Raw genomic sequence first — 17,477 nt, forward strand, 5'->3', positions numbered from 1 at the left:
TGATCATTCTATTGGACTTGACTGGTTCAGGTGGGGTGAAGAAAAAATGCGAATTGAACGGCCTGGAGGTACCAACTCTCCCCTGTTTGGTCCTTGGCATGGAATCCGCCAAGTTAGTATCCTTCTGCCTTTTGTCTTTAGTTCTTTATTTTGGTAATTGACTAGATAAATGCAAAATATTTAAATTGATTTCCTATTAATATATTTAACACATAAGAATCCATAAATTTCAAATATTCTTTATATATACGATATATTTATTTTCAGTGATGAAGTGTGAAATAGATCTCAATTATTTATCTTTCAGAGATGAACCAGTTGATGTGCTCTGTGTAGCTGACTGGGGACAGAATCTTTCATTCTATTGTTTGAGTGGAAAACAGTACTGTAAAGCAATACAGTGGTCTCCCTGTATTCGCGGGTGATGTGCACCCCAGACCCCCCTGTGGAATAGTTAGAACTGTGAATAGGTTTGGAACCCCTATAAAAATTGCTTAAAACCCTATTTGTTGGTTAAAACTCAAAGAAAAACCCGCTAAAAACTTTTATACCTGGTTTTTTGTTTTTTTAAATAGTTTTATCATTAAAAAGTGCATTTTATGATGAATTGATAAAAAAACCAGGAATTTGTGGATATTTTCTTATAGAAAAATACTGCGAATAGCGAATTTTCCGCAAATAATGCGGGGAAATGTTCCAGAGGGAAATCCACGAATGTGTGAGTCCGCGAATCCAGAGAATGCGAATACGGGGGTCCAATGTATTCAGTTTTAGATTTTTCTGTTTGGGATTATTGCTATAGATTAAAACCTTTTGGCACAATCAATATTATTTTGCCTGTACAGTATACTGTACTTCAGCTTGGTGAATTATTGTGTAGAATAAAATATCATTTTTAGCAAACAAGCAGTGGAATTTTAGCTTGTTAAATAAACACATAGACTATACTAATTATGTATCATTCATAGGATTGGTTTTGCCTTGCTATCATATTGGATTGAGATGTAACAATTTTGCAGGTTGGTTCAAGAGAAGGCCTCTGGTTTGATCCATGTTGTGTCAGCTACTTCAGTAAAGGGGAGTATCTTCTTTTGGGAGGCTCAAACAAGTCATGCTTGTTATACACCAGAGAAGTGTGAAGCTTGGAACTGTTGGAGAACAGGCTTCGTGTTGGTGGTGTGCTGCCAGACCTGACTCCAATTTTGTTGTAAGTTACCCTTTATTTTTTCATATGTAAACCAAATATACAGCACTTTACTTGTTTTCAGTGTTGGATTGCTGGAAAGACTTGATGAGAGCAAATACAGCAATGCCCCGAACTTACGAGATTGGTGTTTCGCGAATTCACAATAGCACGAATTTTTCATTGAAACCTAATTAATTATCATATGCAAGTTCTTCACGATAGTGTGACATTTGCAATCCTCCAGAAAACACTGCTGCAGAAACCCTGCAAAAAAAAAGGTGTTTATGTTTAATTTATTTATGTAGATTTTTGAAGTTTTAAAGTTCTTTTCTTTATAAAATCTTTATTAAAAATGTATTATATTTTTATTATTGTACATGCAAAAAATTTATGATCAAAGGTAATTACAGCACCTACAGTTAGTGCATATATGTACTTTTACTAGATGCAATACCTATTCACAAAGTTACTGCACTTTTCAAAGATGATATCCCTTCAGAAACTTTGTTTGATTTCTGAAGTGTGTACTAGTGAACTACAATTAGTGTATAAGTTTTTATGCTTTTAAGTGTAAAATTAGTATGGAGATTCTGTGTATGCTATTTATATTTTTGAAAATATATACAAAGGTAGTATGTAATTCAGTGTTTACCACTATATAAGACCTCCATGATCAACTAGTAAAACATATTAGACATAACAGAGTTGTCGTTCTGTGAAAACTACTATCTGTATGTACTATGTTATGTAATTACAGCACATACAGTTACTAATGTACTTTCAAAAGATGTGATCCCATTCGCACTTTTTAAAGATGATACCCCTCCTGAGTTTAACCTCACATGACATACGTATTTCTCTCTCTCTCTCTCTCTCTCTCTCTCTCTCTCTCTCTCTCTCATAGTTAGCCCTCTCACTAGTACATGATTTTAAATTGATTGAATTTTACAATTTTACCTTCACCCTCTGCAAACATTATGTATGTACATATACATGTTTTCTTTATTTTATTGAATTGTGTACCTTTGTTACGTATAACAGACTTATGAAGTTTACCTAGTGATGCAAAGAAAACTTCTTTTACTCTGAGGGAAAAAGAAAATGGCATCCCATGAATTAGGGGTAACATTAGTATACGCACGAAAATGGATACATATGTACGTAGTTTCTGTAAGTAATTTTACGGCAACCAGTTATTTCTTTTTTAAGGGTAATGTATTAAACTAACTTTTCAATCAAATTACAGTAACTTTAATTATTTATGATGAATCTTACCTACTGTTAAAGTTAGCTATATCTCCCCGCTGATTAGGCGAGTCTGCATTTAAATAAAAAATATTGATTGGCTGCCCGGATGACTGTCTAGTTTACATGTTCTCCGCCAGGTGTGTTTCGAATGTTTTAGCTCTTGTCAAAATTCTCCTTGTCGCCATTGCGGTTAGGCTGTGGCGGAATCAAAGCTAAGTGAAAAACAGCAAGCAAAATCGCCACAGTAACGTTAATCATACAAGCTGACAAAATTCCCCACAGCCACTCTTTCCCCTTTACGTTGCTTTTTACCTGCAGGACAATTGGTTTAACGAAACACCGAACACACAAAACACAACCACGTACTCATCTCTGGCTCCAGATACTCAGGGCTAGGCTGTGCTGTCTGCTGGATATAGGCTAGCCGAGACACAACCACCACTGATAATCACACCACAAGCCAACCAACCGAGAACCACAAACCCACAACAACTTACCAACCCGACAAATCAATGAGCTGAAGAACACCAACAGCTTGAATCCACACGACTTACCCCAGCACAACAACACGCCAACACCAACACTGCCCCAATTACCACCCACAGACACCGAAATTTACCACCAACCGCTTCAACCTCACCACAACCAGACAGACACACGCACATCAACTTTACAACACCAAAATCAATCAAATAACACATCAACTGGCCATCAACGGACAAGACTGCTGCCAAAATCAACTTTATGACTTCACCGAACGCCTTACTGCTTTCGACACCCGTAACAGACTCCCGCCACCGATATACACAACAGAGCGCCACAACAGACACACGCTTCCGACCACCATTTAACCACTCCCATTTATTCTTCCACCAATCTCTCTCTTCTCTCTCTCTCTCTCTCTCTCTCTCTCTCTCTCTCTCTCTCTCTCTCTCTCTCTCTCTCTCTCTCACACGCAAACCCTGGAGGCGTTGTCAAATATAAACTACAGTGGTACCTCGAGATACGAAAGGCTCAACTTATGAAAAACTCGAGATACGAAAGCTAACACGAAAATTTAACGGCTCTACATCGAAAAGTTTTCAAGGTACGAAAGGTTTCTGTAAACGTCCGAGATTCGCCCGAACCACCGATAACAATTTTGAAACTCGATGCACTGCCAACTGAGTAGACTCGCCACCATCCTCCTGCTCTCCCATTGGTTCCTGATGCTAGTCACCGCCATGAGAATCCTTCTCTCCTATTGGTCAGCATCCCTCCCATGGTGCATCTACGTAGCGGCGTGCTTCTTTGGCCACGCACAGCATCATCTTTATCGTACACACGCGGTATTCGCTCGGTCTAACGATTTCGTTTATTAACTTAAATTCGTTAGTGATTTCTTTGCAGATACGTACTTTATCGTGTTGTGTGAAAACTTTACTCTACTTATATGTAAATTACGTACAGTATAACATAGTCGTGGGTCCCAAGAAAGTTGAAATTCATGGAAAGAAGCGAATGCTCTCTTTTGAGACAAAGATGGAGATTATCAAGAAGTATGAAGCTGGTATGCGATGGAGGAGTGTGATCGCCAAGGAATACTGCCGAAATCTGTCGACAATAGGCACCATCCCTAAGCAGAAGGATGTCATCAAAGCAGCTACACCTTCCAAGGGTCATCAACTATTTTGTCCAGCAAGAGGACCCACGTGCACAACGAGATGGAACGGCTGCTTCTTGTCTGGATAAAAGACAAAGAAATACTAGCTGGCGATACGATAACGGAGACGGCAGTCTTCCACAAGGCCAGCACTATTTTCGGCGATTTGATTGCCCAGGTCGGAAGACGACGAAGGAGAAGACATCAACGCCAACCCGTCATATGTAAGTTATTGTCGGGAGTAATTCACGAAAAAAACACGTCAGTCATAGAAAACGTAGTTGACGCCATTAGGTCAACAGATGATGAATCTCGAAGAAAACGCAAGGCCGACGCTGCTAGCTTACTTAGCTACGATACAAAACGTCAACATAAGTAGGTTGGAAAATCTGAAAATTGCACTCCGTAAAAAATTAACATTTTTTAATCAATTAGAGCTCATTAGAAAACACATTTATAGCAAAATTATTGCTTTCACATAAAAGATCAAACATTCTACACAATTTAGGTATAAAACAAACTCCCCAAACCTAATTATTATGTTTTTCATGATTATATCCCAAAAATATCTACGTTTTTCTTAGAAATTTCACGTTCATCACATCACTTTTATTATTTCTAAGCCTCGTAAAGATGTTCTGATTGCTTTAGGAAATAATTTAATAATTTACCGACGCAATAACACTAACCAGAAGTGTATATTAGTTATAGTTTGGATGTACCGAATTCTACCAAAAAACTTTTCCATGCACATGTTCTTTTCGGCCTGGGGGGAAAATTCGCGTGCCTTACACCCTTATATTTTCGGCCTGTGCACAAGAGGGTTAAAGCATTCGCATAAAGACCGTTTCGGTAAGCGTTAATCCTCGCTCCGTAGGCGCATTCTGCCGTCATCAACACCAAGTTTCAGGTGTTAGCATCATAGGATAAATAATATACCTATATATGTAGATACATAGACAATTTTATTGAGATGATAATGTATCTGTAGCGAGTTTTACACATTTAAATATTATGTTGACTCAGTCAACTGTTTATCTTTCTCATGTTTTGGTTATTCTAAATTCTAGTCTGCTAGCATATTCCTCTTTCTTCGTAATGCTTGTGTTTATTCTTTGCCTGCTTTCCCTTCGGTTATCGGCAAATCTCTTACTACTGCCTTGATTAATGTTTCTCTTTTAAGTTTACAGTGTCTGTAGCATCTAAGGTTCTCTCCAAGTTAGATATTATTCTAGCTTCAGAGCTTTTCTATAGGGATGCTTTCAAGTATGTACGTTTGCTTTCGGACGAAGCAGGAGATCCGTTGTAACTCCGCTCCCACTGCCTCCCAATCTTTCCCATGTTCTTGCGCCTCATTTTCTTTCTCTCAGTTGACTCGTGCGGAATTGGCAGAGTCCTGAGTCACTTAAAACTGTTTTCCTTTCATCGAGTCATGGTGGATGCGCTACAGCACTCAGCTGCTGTCACCTCCTATTGACAAATGTCGCTTTCTGTTGCCAGTTGCAAAAAAAAGAGCACTCCTTTAAGCTCTTTTGTTTACCTCCTGTCGGCAGCTGTCTCCTCCTGTTGCCTGCTGACGGAAGAAGGGTTTGAAATGGAGTTGGAGCAGTAGAGAACTCGAAGGTCCTGCACACTCAACTTCTCCTCCATACATGAGAGGCTAGATAGCCACATGGGAGGTTCACTGTTTCCCCTCCATACATGAGAGGTATAGAATACCGTGGACTCAACACTGGTGGTAAGGTACTTCCTCTGCAAGAATCCTCACCTACTGAGTTGGACGACCAGGTGAGGACATTTGCTTTTACCTTCATGAATAAGAAATATAGATTACCATATGGGAGGTACTTCTGACTCAGATGGTACCTTAGACTCAACACTGACGTTGAAGTACTTTCTTTGCAAACATCCTCACCTACCAAGTTAGATAACTAGGTGAGGATACATACATTTATACATGGTAGGTTTATAATGAGTTTCCTGCATATGCTCCGTGGACAGGTCAGGCTGATTTAGATTGATCCCACCTCCATTAAAATTTTGTTAATTGGACTAATTCAGGTGTTCGGGGAGTGTATGGCAATATGAAGTTCTTCATGTATGAACAAACCTTCGGTCTTAACAATAGGATAATTTCTAGTGCCTAGCTGGATCCGGTCAAAACGCAGATGAAAGCAGGGAAGCTTGTGAGATCTGTCAACACATGCGTATATCGGGTGAAGAGTGGTCAAGGGCCACTCATCTACGCCACTGCGTCAGTCTTTTCTTAACCGCCTGGGCGAGTGTAGTGGTTAACCTCTCTTGGCCTTTGCTCGGTTCATTGCCCATTTCGCTTGTTTAGTGTGTGTGTGTGTTTGCTGATATTATGGCTGCTTCTGCTCCTTCTTGGCCTCGTCAACGTGTGTGCTCCGGAACTCCAGGTTTTCCGTGTTCTCGTTTTTTGGCTTCCGTGGCATCCGATCCCCTCATCACGTGTAGTAGGTGTCGCTCTAATGTTTGTATAATAACGAATCCTTGCACGGAATGCCGTGCATGGCCTAAAGAGCAGTGGAATTTGTTTTATATCAAGAGAGAGCATCGGAGGGTTTCTACTCTTCCTTCATGGGAAGATTTTTCTTCATCTCTTCCCAATGCTTCGTCTCCTGCTGCGTTCACACCCCATAGTAGTGTTTGCTGCCTTGTCCCCTTTGGGAGGACCCTCAGGCTAATTTTTGTAATGTTGCCCCTTCTTCTTCGGGAGTTAATTTGATTCCTGAGAGGGAGGAAGCTTTTTCATCATTCTCCTTTATTCCAGTGTCGGAGGCGTCCAAAATGGCGGTGATTTGGAAGACACTCGGGCTAGGGGGTTCTGTGTCCTTGGAGGGGTTGCTGGCGCACTTCATGGATGCTCGCTACCCCCTCCTCATGCTGGCCAGGCCCTCCCCCCTCCTCCCAGCCTCCTCTTCGTGGGTAGCCGAGGTCAGCCATTTTGTATTGCTCTGCCAGTGACTGTTGCCACTTCTTCGAGTCAGAGGGAAGCCGTGGCGTCAGCCCCGCTTAATGACGTCACGGGGTCAGTCATTTTGTATTCCTCCGCCAGTGGCGTCTGCTTCCTGTTCGAATCGAGGGGAAGCCGTGACGTCATCACCACTTGTGACGTCACTTCCATCGATGACGTCACTCCCAGTTGTTTCCTCTGTGCTGCCTCACTTAGCCGTGACGTCATCTCTGCCGCCCAGTTTGCTGCATCTCCCTTCCATGTCATCGGAGCCTTCTCTTGCTGATCCATCTGAGGCTTTATGCCAAGCGGTTCTTTAGAGGTTGGACTCTGTTTTGGATGATAAGTTGGCTGCCATGTCAGCTGGGAGGACTGGAAGGAAACGTGTTGCATCGTCCCTGCCTCCTGTGAAAAGATCGCGTAAGGAACCAGTGCTGTCTTCCTTTCTTTCTTCCCCCTCTCCACCATGTCAGCATATCAAGCGTTGGAAGCCTAGGGACTTTGCCCTTTCTATGCCTGCGAGGGAGGAGCAACATGGCCATGTTCTAGAGAGTGTTGGTGTTTCAGAGAGTGTTAGTGTATCTTCCCTTGTGCAATCTGCAGTGGCTGCTTCATCCTCTGCATTGAATCTCGAGTGTTGCAACCTTCCCGTTCCTTCAAGGGGTAAGCGTAAGTTTAGTGCCAGATCCATACCTTATGCTCCAGCCCAACAACCTCCTCCTTCTGGCTCGTTTTTCCAGAGTACATCTCAGGTTTCTGGCGCCTCAGCTTCCTCCTCTGGTGCTCACTCTTTGAAATGTGGGAGAGGTTCTTGGCGTGGCTCTAAGGGCAGGGGAAGAGCTCAACCTCCAGGTGGACCTTCTTCTTCTTCTTCTTCCTCACCTCTGCGGAAGAATTTTTGGAAGTAGGAGTCATTACCTCGCCCGGAGACCACAGTAGGAGCTTAGTCTCTCTCGCCATTGGTTAGTTTGGCAGGAGAGAGCAGTGGATGCTTGGGTGGTGGAGGTCCTGAAGGTAGGTTGCGAGTTCCCTTTTGTTTCGAGACCTCCACTTTCCAATCGTCCTCTCAAGTTCAGCAGTCATTCCCCTCACTCAATCAGGGGTCAAGCCTTGGAGAAGGAGCTTTCGGCTCTCTTGGAGAAGTATGCCATAGAGCGAGCTCCTCCTTCTCCCGGGTTTTACTCACGGGTGTTGTAGTTCTAAAGGCCTCGGGTGCCTGGCGCCCCATCATAGATCTTTCGGTCTTGAACAAGTTCATTCTAAAGTCCAAGTCTCCTTCATCTGTCAGGATGGGGGACTGGATGATTTCCATCGATCTGCAGGATGCTTATCTGCAAATCCCCATGCATCTGAAGAGCAGACCTTACCTTTGGTTTTTCACGGACTAGAGAAATGTCTCTGGTTGAGGGAGATAGTTCTGTCTCTTTGTGTCGAGTTGGGCATTCATATCAACTTCGACAAGTCCAGTCTAATCCCTTGCCAGATCATGACTTATTTGGGGATTGTTTTGAATTCCCAGATTTTGAGGGCTTCTCCCACTCCGAAATGGATAGACAAGCTTCTAAGTGTGGTCGAAGAATTTTTGTCCTCCGTAATGCAGCCAGTTTCTCTTTGGAGGACTCTCCTGTGCCATTTGTCATCCCTCATCCAACTGGTTCCCTGAGGTCGTCTCAGAATGAGGTCCCTTCAGTCGACACTTCGCCAGTCGTGGGATTTCGTGTCCGAGGACACAATAGTCGCCTCCTCTCCACAATGTTGGAAGGATCTCCATTGGTGGATGCAAGTTCACCGCCTCAAGTCAGGGACATCTCTTCTTTCAGTTCCGCCAGACCTAATGTTTTGGTCAGACGCCTCGGTTCAAGGTTAGGGCGCGCACCTGGGCTCCGAAGCCGCTTCGGGCCTTTGGTCAGAGGAAGAGAGGATCATGTCAGTAAACTGGAAGGAACTAAGGGCAGTGTACCTAGGCCTTCTTTCATTTCAGGATCAACTGTTGGAGTCGGTTGTCGCGATCTTCGTCGACAACACCACAGCAGTCTCGTGCTTAAGAAACCAAGATGGCACACAGTCGGACCTTCTCACTTAAGAAGCGCGATCAATCCTGTGTTGGGCAGAAGACGGGGATTACGTCGGTCCCTCAGTTTATCCTGGGCCATCACTACGTCTTAGCAGACGCCTTGTTGAGACCGAACGAAGTTCAAGGGTCGGAATGGACACTTTGCCAGGAAGTCTTCAACAGCCTCAGGAAGAAGTGGCCTGTCACAGTCGATCTGTTTGCCACCCCACTGAATTTTAGGTGCCAGATCTTCTTTGCCTCTTACCAGACTCCTCAGAGTGCCGGGACAGACGCTCTTTTGCAGGACTGGGAGGGCCTTCAAGCCTATGCATTTCCTCCGTTCGCTCTGGTGAGGTCAGTCCTCAACAAAGTGAGGGCAACCAATCGTCTGGATCTCACCTTGATTGCCCCCTTCTGGCCACAAAAGGAGTGGTTTCCCGACCTACTGGAAGCTCTGGTGGAGCCCCCCATTCGTCTGACAGAGAGACCAGATCTTCTCAAACAACCCCATTTTCATCGGTTCCATCAGAGGCTCCACATGCTCATCTTCATGCCTGGAGACTCAGGAGATTCTCCAAGCACGAAGGATTCTCCTCCAGAGTGGTGCGACAGTTGGCTGACCCAGTCTGCAGTGTTCTCCTCCGACATGGGACATTAATAAAGTCCTTAAAGTCTTAAGGTTCTTTTCGTTTGAGCCTCTGAATACGGCTGATTTTAGGGACCTCTCTTCTAAGACACTCGTCTCGCTGGCTACAGCCAAGAGGGTGGGTGAACTGCAAGCACTCTCTTTTCTGGTTGCCAGATCTGGACAAGAAATGATTTTGTCATACCTTCCCGAATTTGTCGCAAAGACTGAATCGTCAGATAATCCCATTCCCAGGTCTTTAGTGCTGAAGTCGCTGGTTGACTTTGTCGGTAATTTAAATGAGGAATTACAGTGGTCCCCCCGTATTCGCGGGGGATGTGTACCAGACCCCCCCGTGAATAGTTAGAACCCGCGAATGTTTGGAACCCCTATAAAACGCTAAAAACAGGCTATTTTGTTCGTTAAAACTCAAGAAAAACCACAAAAAATTTTTATACTTGGTTTTTTTTAATAGTTTTATCGTAAAAAGTGCATATTTAGATGAAATTGATAAAAAAAACCAGGAAGTTATGGATATTTCTCAAAGAAAAATACCGCGAATGCGCGAATTTTCCGCGAATAATGCGGGGAAACGTTCCTGAGAGAAATCTGCGAATGTGTGAGTCCGCGAATCCGGAGAATGCGAATACGGGGGGGCCCACTGTAGTTCTTTGCCCTGTTAGGGCGCTCTCTTGCTATTTACGCCAGACGAAGGACCTTCAGGGTCGTCCCCGTCATCTGTTTGTTTCACCCCGAAATGTCAAGAGACCTATATTAAAGAATGGTGTATCCTTTTTCTCAGAGATCTTATTAAAAACTGGTGGTTCAGCTGCCTGTGAGGGCCATACGCTCAGAGCACACAGTATTAGAGCAGTTGCTACATCAGTAGCTTTTATGAAGAACGTCTCAGTCGCCAAGGTGCTTGAAGCGGCGACTTGGCGTTCTAATTCTGTTTTTTGCCTCCTTTTACTTGAGGGATATTTCTCTAGTTCTAGGCAACCTTCGTTCCTTGGGCCCGTTGGTGATGGCAGGGCAGGTCGTCAGACAGGAGAATTAGGTAGTCTTCCTATTTTACATTTGGTTGCTACCTGTATATTATTATTATTTTTTTTTTTTTATATATTTTTCCTTTTACATTATAACTTATGGCAGTTTTTGGTTTAGTTATAATGGGAATTAGGCAGTTTGGTATTTAGGTGTTATTGATGACAAGGACTAGCTGCTTGACAACTCATGCTGCTTCCATTGTCAGAGTGACATGGGACCAGCCACTGGGTTGTCGGCACTGGCGACTATGCTTCTCCCAAAGTCGATGCCAAACCTAGGACTAGTCACTGGTTCGCTTGTCCTGACGACTCACGCTTCTTCCATTGTCCCTCTGGATAGGGAATTAGTCGATGGATCGTCTGCTGTCATCTGGTGACTCGTTCTACCATCTACTTTTTGTCTCACCTGTTTTCTCGAAGTCAGACACTCGTCCGTGATCAGGTTGGACATTTAGTAGCCCTGAGTTTCTTGTTGACAACGTCAGTTGCGTTGATACCACCCTCCGATGATCGTTTAACATGAGACCAGGTTTGGACTGCTGGCACTCGTCCTTCGGGACCAGAGTCGCCGTTTTGCTCCACGCTCCTTTCTCTTGGCACCAGAAAGCTCGAGTCAGGAGTTGCTCATGAACTGATATCGCTGCTGGCGACGTTGGGTTGTGTTGATACACATTCAATGTTTGCTTAGCTTTAAGAATCGCCCAGGCAGTCCAGGCACTCATCCTTCAGGGAAAAAACAAAGAGTTGTCAATCACCCCGATCTTCTCTCTTCTGGCGCCAGGACATTCGTGAGAGAGCAGGTGTCGTTGTAGTGCTGATAAAGTCATCAGGGTGCAGCCTTGCTGTCCTCATTTTGTCTGACTGGTCACCTGGTCGGTCACCTGACTGTTTAGTACAGACAGGCTGACTACACACTTACTCCTTGTCCTTTACTACCGCAGTTCTGCGGCATTATGGTAGGAGACTTTGAGTTCTTAGTATCTTAGACCTCGGGTTGAGTTTTTAACTGCCTATGATATATATCTCTGACTGTTTATGTCCTTATTCTGCCCAAAAGGGAAATTGTACTCAGATTCCCTCCCTTTTCAATGTGGTTAATCGGGCTAGATAAATTATAATTAAGGTAAGTTTACTATAATATGGAAATTTTATTATAAAATTAATATTAATAATACCTGTATAATTTATCTAGTCCCACCCATCCTACAGGTAAGTATTATTAATATTAATTTTATAATAAAAATTCCATATCTATCGTAATGGTGGCATATAATTTTAAGTGCTCTGCACAGTAGTCCCTAGTACATACTTTCATCATCAGGAATTAATTTTCAACTATAAAGATGACCAGCTGGATGAATAGCTGAAAGGCGACAAGCACTGACCTTCCTAGTTGCTAATTCATTATAGTCAGAACAAAAAGTTTATTTATTGCAGTTACCCACACCTACAAAATTTGTAATTGTTTTCATGTTCTATGGGTGTAAATTCTTTATACCAGTACTCTTTTCATCCCTCTCATTAGCACACACTTTTGGTATAGAGTGACATTTAGGAAATATATAATCAGTAATTGGGTAGAATTGCACTTACTGGGACTAAAAGTGTGAGTGAAATAAGAGATTTTTGTTATTGGGACAATGAAAAAATGTTCAGATATTTTTACTCTAACACTATTATAGCTTTTTCAGATTAAGAATTCTTGTATTGCACAGTTTTCGTGTCTAAAAAACTGAGATGTTCTTATTTTGATAATCGTAGGTCTTTGAACAGTTTAGAAAATTTGAATGTGATATATTAACCATGTTTGGGATGCAATTGTGAATATGTAATCTTGAAGTTGTGTTTACTAGGATGTATTAATTTACATGCAGGCACTTGGATGTCAGGATGGAACCATTGCTTACTACCAGCTGATATTCTCTACAGTGCATGGTCTTTACAAAGAGCGCTATGCATTCAGAGAAAATATGACTGATGTCATTATTCAGCATTTGATAACTGAGCAGAAAGTGCGGATCAAATGCCGAGATCTTGTGAAGAAAATAGCTATATACAAGCACCGTTTAGCAGTAAGTATTGCATCTCACAGGAGATACTGCCAAATTTTTGTACGTTGTTTAGCATTACTGTACTGTACTGAAGCACTTTTGCACTGCCTTTATTGCAACCCACTGTATTGTTTTTATTAGTTTTCTTTGCTATTTACTAGTATAAAAGTTTTAAAATTATATTTTCATTTGGCTTTTTTATTAATCGGTTTTGTGCTCTACTCACCCATGTCAAATGTAAGTTTTCCCTTAATTTTCAGTTAGTTTTATCTGCTCTCATGCACTCAAGTATAACATTTAATTTTTTATAATTAACTTACCAAGTAATTACATAGCTATGGTTCCCTAACCTACGGCAGCATAAAAATTCAAAATTCATGCTTGGTGCTTCTTTCATTTTTGTGTAGGTCCCACCCACTATCTGGGACTTAGGGAAAAAAACTAGCAAAGAGCTCAATTTGTTTCCTGCTGGCTTCTGAGTAACATAGGAGTTTTATCCGCAGCTACTTTTTTGGATGGTTGTGTACCGATACTTGATGAAGTATTTGAGATTTGTTGTTGTGGCTTTCTTTCATCAGCCAATATAGTTTTGTGGTTAGCTTTATTAGTTTTCTTAAAAGTTAAAATGTCAGATACTAGCTCATCTGGTGTTTTTTACTGTTTTGAGGGTTGCAAAACTAGGCTAACAAAGTTTACTTACAACAAGGAACTTTTACATAAAGAAAACAATGAGAAAATAAATATAAATGAACATTTAATATCACTCTTACCTTTATGGAAGACTCTGTTTGTGTATGGAAGACGGACAGGAGGGGAGAGGAAGGAGGAGAGGTTACTGTTTGGAAGGGGAATACCCTCAGATGGACTTAAGGTATCAAGAACCTATCTGGGGTTACTTCTCTATGTTTTTAACTGTCTGTTACTTCCCCACTTCTTATTTTACTGGCACTAGAACCAGCTTGAGAGCCGCTGGACCCCTGTCAAATAACAAAACTGTCCGGAGACGTTTGTTTCTGACGTCTCTTCAATATCTGCCTAAAATGATACAAAGCATTGTCTTTAAACATGTTAGAGACAGATTGCAACTCTGTTAGGATGGTATGTCTCAACAAAATTTTTTTTATTCCATTTTGCAACATTTCTTTAATCACTGAAGTAGGCACAGTATCCCCTTTCTCTTTCTCCTCATCTGCTGTTGGTTGCTGTTCCTGCTGAAGGTCTTGCAGCTCCTCAGTGGTTAGCTCTTCTGTGTGAGCATCCACAGAGGTTGGGACTCAGTCATTGAAGGATGTGAGTGGCATAGGCTTATATGGGATTCAGTGGCAAGATGATAAGGTGATCTAGTGTAGATAAGAAGTGCTTGTTTTAAGTCTAACTTTCTCTCCCTGGCCTTCCAGGAGGCTGAGGTCTCTAGCAACTTTTGTCGGGATCCTATTCCAATTCTCCTGTTACTTGTAACCCTTGCAATGATATTTCGCTCAAAAGGTGCTTTGGTAGCTTCTTGAGGGTGCTCTTCTGGCATCAGGCACACCGTTCTCCTTCTTTTCCCCAATTGTTCAGGTTCTGCCACTCTGTTTTCACATCATCTGTTCAGCCACTCTGTTTTCACATCATCTGTTTAATGTGTGAGACATCATGCTTTAGTTCATGTCCTTTGGTGTTGTGCTGCCACTCTGGATCCCCTTTTTAGTACCTCAACGCTCTTCACAGGGATTTGGGAGTGTTTGGAAGCTATGTTTATGATCGTAGTCTCCTTGCAGGCTGATGGCTATATCCTGGTTTCTATGTATGATAAGTCTTTTCAGGCTTCTTTGAGGGGCTCTGAAGTGCCTACTACCAGCTACAGGATTCTAGTTAGAATTTGAAATTTGTTTTACTTGCAACAGGAAGGTTAGATTTGATAAAAGATTTTTTAAAACTAAAACCTTTTGTATGATACAAATTTATCAGTTTGGAGGAGTATTTAAGTACATTCATAGTTTCAGCCCTGTCCAGGTTGAGGGTCTTCCTCCTTCCTTTTGTGTGTCTGGAGACCTGCTGATTGCAGAATTAGGGATGCATTAAACTGACAATTTGTTTGTATTAAAAAGTAGTTTATTTTAGCCCTAGAAACATATTTTTCTCAAATGAAGCGCCTCTGATGACCCAGCACTCAGATGAGAAGTGTGGGAAAGGGAATGCATGATGCAAGGGAGAACAAGATAGTGGCAGTGGGAAAGTTTTCCCTTCCCTCAAGGTCCAATCATACTACTAGGATCAATTCAGAGCACCCAGAAGAATGCTTGGTTTCTACTTACGTATTCTTATTTCTTTCTAGTAGTATATGCATCCATCCTTGTTCTTTGATTTGATGCTTTGCTGATGCTGTGAACTAGACTGTTCCTTGAACTTGATGCCCTCACCTTCAAACAGGACCCCCTTTTGGCAGATATTGGTTTTTGTTGAAAGTGGTTGTGGTGATGATTGGGTTTTGGGTTTTTTCCCCATTTCTGCATGGAGTGGGGATGGCCAGGCATCGAAACTGATGATGAGAGGTGAATTTGCCTCATTAACTAGTCTGTGCCTCCCTTAAGGGAGGCTGTTCCTTCATAGTGACGGATTAGTCTGCACTGAAATATGTTGTGAAGAGCCACATGGGGCAAGAGGGCTGACCAGTATCTGTTCACAGTCAAAAAAATAAAAAAAAGAAGTGAAATGTACATCAAGAAAAGAGAGCAGCACTGGTTGTAAATGAATGTAATGAAACACCCTAAAGCTTGAAGAAGAAAGACTAGCTACTTCTTCAGCTATTTTTTTAGTACAGTATCATGTAGAATTTTGTAAAACATTTTCACTGGTTGTCTGTAATGTAAGTTTTACTCTTGAAATCACATCCCTATGGACACTGACAGAACGTGTGTATTTTAGGTCCAGCTTCCTGAACGGATCATCATTTATGAGCTGTATTCACAAGATGCATCAGATATGCATTACAGGGTGCGAGAGAAGATAAATCAGCGGCTAGACTGCAATTTACTTGTCGGTTTGTACAAACAATATAGTTCTTTGTCAGGTATGTAATTTTTCTTATCATGGCATTTGCTGTACTGATTTGTGATAGTACTGAATATAATAAATTGACAAAATTGGTCACTTCTTATGATTGACACTAGCTAAACAAGTCTTTGTACTTTTTTATTAGCTCTCATCCTAATTTTAAGAGTTGGATAGATCTAGAGTCTATGAAAAATTAAAATCATTGTTCTAATATTGTTTTTTATTATAGAGAAGCGGTTACAGTGTCTTAATTTTAGTGGTGTCAAGGAACGTGAGTGGCAGATGGATTCACTTATTCGTTACATCAAAGTAGTTGGTGGCCCCACCTAATAGAGAAGGACTGTTGCTTGGCTTGAAAAATGGACAGGTATTTACAATTTTTTAAAGTAAAAAGTTTTGTTTACTACATAGCTGTATTTTGGTACTGTCAAGTTTTGTAGTTCACTTCTTTCTCATCTCATTTCTTCATATTTCATTAGGAAATACCAGCAGTGTTTTGCATGACATGAGCAAGTTTTTTTAGTTAGAAGTGTAATGCTCTAGAAATGCATCGTAATGGTATTATGTGTATATATTTACCTGTTTTGCCTAGAATTATCATGGCTTTGGTAATTACTTTATATCTGGAACTGTTTTTATTCATCTTATCTGTTCGTGTTCCTTCACCCATTGAAATTAGAGAAGATATAATAGTTCCAACTGGATGGATATGTTCTACAGTCATGCAAAAGGGTTTTCGAACACATTATCCTTTTAACCAATGGAGGGCTGTGCACATAATACACATAGTGTAGTGCCTTGTTATTTTTAGGTTTTGGTTTGTTACAATGGGTAATTCTAAGCCCTCATTCCGCGGTAAAGTAGACTATGGAGTTGATGTTTTCCTACGTTATTTACTTACTGAACAAGAATTTAAAGTAATATTTATTCGGACAACTGTAATTAACCCCTAGGGGCCAGTACTAAACACGGCGAAATACATTGGACGCCCCAATCCAAGTGGATGTCGTATTCGTGGTTACGTTTTCTTGCAAGGTAATTCTAAAGAATAGTTCCGCACGGACTGCAAGGAACGTAACCGCGGATACATCATCACTAGGGATTGGGTTGGGGGGCGTCCAGTGTATTTCGCTGTGTTTAGTACTGGCCCTGGGGGTTAATTACTGTCGTCCAAATAAATATTACTTTAAATTCTTGTTCAGTAATTAAAATAACGTAGGAAAACATCAACTGCCATAGTTCTACTTTACCGCAGAATGAGGGGCGTTTAGAATTACAGTTACAAGTTCATAGCAGAGGCAGTCCCCGGTTATCGGTGGGGGTTTCTGTTCCTCGAGGGTGTGCTGGTAAGTGAAAACTGCCATTAACCAAAACTCGGCAATTTATAGCGCTTATGGCACCGTTAACTGGTTGTCAGCGCCATAATGACCCTTATGGCACTCTGTTAGGCATGTGATGGCTTAAACTCTATTATTGACACCTTATGGTGCCGATAACTCGGCCATTATGGCGCTAGACAAACCGCCATAAACTGGATCGCCGATAACTGAGTCCGCCGATAAAGCTGGTATCACACTAGTCAATTCTTGCTCACGGTTTTTGGCCAGCATACC

General features: G+C 41.7%; 1 long non-coding RNA gene across 1 annotated transcript; it reads left to right on the forward strand.

Moving 5' to 3' along the window:
• Positions 1 to 1,110: 1,110 nt before the first annotated feature.
• LOC135215642 (uncharacterized) lies at positions 1,111 to 15,863 on the forward strand. Its single transcript, XR_010314744.1, has 3 exons — positions 1,111 to 1,207; positions 12,652 to 12,849; positions 15,736 to 15,863. It is a non-coding gene; the product is annotated as an uncharacterized LOC135215642 (long non-coding RNA).
• The last annotated feature ends 1,614 nt before the right edge of the window (positions 15,864 to 17,477 follow it).

This window comes from Macrobrachium nipponense, chromosome 5 (genome assembly GCF_015104395.2).
Source record: "Macrobrachium nipponense isolate FS-2020 chromosome 5, ASM1510439v2, whole genome shotgun sequence".
Lineage (NCBI taxonomy): Eukaryota > Metazoa > Arthropoda > Malacostraca > Decapoda > Palaemonidae > Macrobrachium > Macrobrachium nipponense.